General features: G+C 35.6%; 1 non-coding gene across 1 annotated transcript; it reads right to left on the reverse strand.

The window, feature by feature from the left end:
* Positions 1–237: 237 nt before the first annotated feature.
* Positions 238–398, reverse strand: LOC122795120. Its single transcript, XR_006363743.1, has one exon. It is a non-coding gene; the product is annotated as a U1 spliceosomal RNA (small nuclear RNA).
* Positions 399–1693: the final 1295 nt, after the last annotated feature.

The following is a 1693-nucleotide window of genomic DNA, read 5'->3' on the forward strand; positions in this document are numbered from 1 at the left end:
TGGTAGGGGGATGGTTGCAGGTATTTCCTTGGGTGTGGTAGGAGATGATGGGCAGGAGAAGTTTGAACTGAACTGGTCAGCCAGCAAGTTTGCTATAATTTCAGGCTGGGTATAAGCATTGCCATTCATGATTAACTCGGCACATTGCTGAACATTTCCCCTGAGGTTATGAATATAATTAAAAAAAAAGCCTTTTGGTTTTCTTTCACCTAGGAGGCTATCTTTGCCTCATTAAGGGAAGGTATTGTGTGAATGCATTCCCCCACTACCATAAATTATGCAGTTGAGTTGCCCGCATTTGGGGAAGTCACTGGGGTCAACCCAACTGAAGAGTGAAATGGAAGAGCATCATACTGGGGAAACCAATTTCTTGATTGTGGTAGACTGCTGGAGACTCTCTGTGCCCATCATGTGTCAAACCTCGGGAATTAAATCTCTGCATGAACAGATAAAACTTAAATAGTTTCAAAACTTTGCTTAAATAGCACCTGTGTCAATGATATCTCTGTTCTTCCTACTCACCTGGCTAGCTTTATTCAGATTACTTTTCTCTATCTCTTATAGCCACTTGCTTCCCAATCTTTTGTACCTTATCACTCTTCATCACACTGCACAAATTTCCTAAAGTCTTCCTCTTTCTCTTACACCCCACCACTAACTACGATTCTTCCTCTGCCCATTTATCCTCCTGCTCATTTCCATAATTTCTCCTTTCATATCTCTCTTACCATTGTTTTTAAGCTACATTACTATTTGTCTGTATGTAAAGTATTACTAACCTCAAAAACACCCCCGTTTGATTTTTCCCTGCAGCCATCATGTATTTTATTTTCCTATTCATTAATTAGCCAATATATGTTAATTTCTCTATTTTTTGTGTTAAAATACTACGTTCATGTAAGAAATATTTAAAAGTTATGTAAGTAAGGTCATGCACAAATATTTTATACTTCAATGATAAATGTGCATCATTTGTAACTTAATTGTGGAGCTTTTCTCACCAGACCTCCACTGAAAATGGATTTTACCCAGTTGGACTTTTGCTAGTTAACAAAGCTAAATAAGTAAATAATTAAAACCCACTTTCTTTTTGCCAGAAACAGGTGAAATCTTGATGGACTCTAGACAGTACTGATGTTGAATAAAAGTGCTTAGCCTTGTTATGTTTTTTAGAATAAATATATTTGTAACTATCATTCTTGGTTATTTGAATTTATTTTTAGTTTATTATGCTTCAATGCTTTTTTGGTATTCTGGATGCCATAAGTCACATCCATGCTGCAATAAAGGTTGATCCTAGGCCAGACTCACAAACATTCATCAACAGGGAGGGTAATTACTTTGAATTTCCACTTGCTATGTGATGCAGAGGGCATTATATATAATGATCCATGTACCATGTAGTGAGTTCCCATGATTCACAAATCTGACTCATCTGATCTATACCAGTCCTGGTTTGTAATTTTATCTAAGGGCATTTGGTTAGTAAGTGCAGAGATATCACAGACATACTGAACTGTGTACATAGGATGTAGGCCTCACATACATTTACTTTTAACACACAAATGAATAGCCACATTTAAAATCAAACATCATGCGTTAAGTTTAAAGCATATTTACTGCATTTAGCCATTTGTCTTCAAGGTTATAAAATAGTGATAAAAATCAATATATATATATATATATATATATA

The sequence above is a fragment of the Protopterus annectens genome, chromosome 2.part1, assembly GCF_019279795.1.
Source record: "Protopterus annectens isolate FY-2018-M chromosome 2.part1, PAN1.0, whole genome shotgun sequence".
NCBI lineage: Eukaryota > Metazoa > Chordata > Ceratodontiformes > Protopteridae > Protopterus > Protopterus annectens.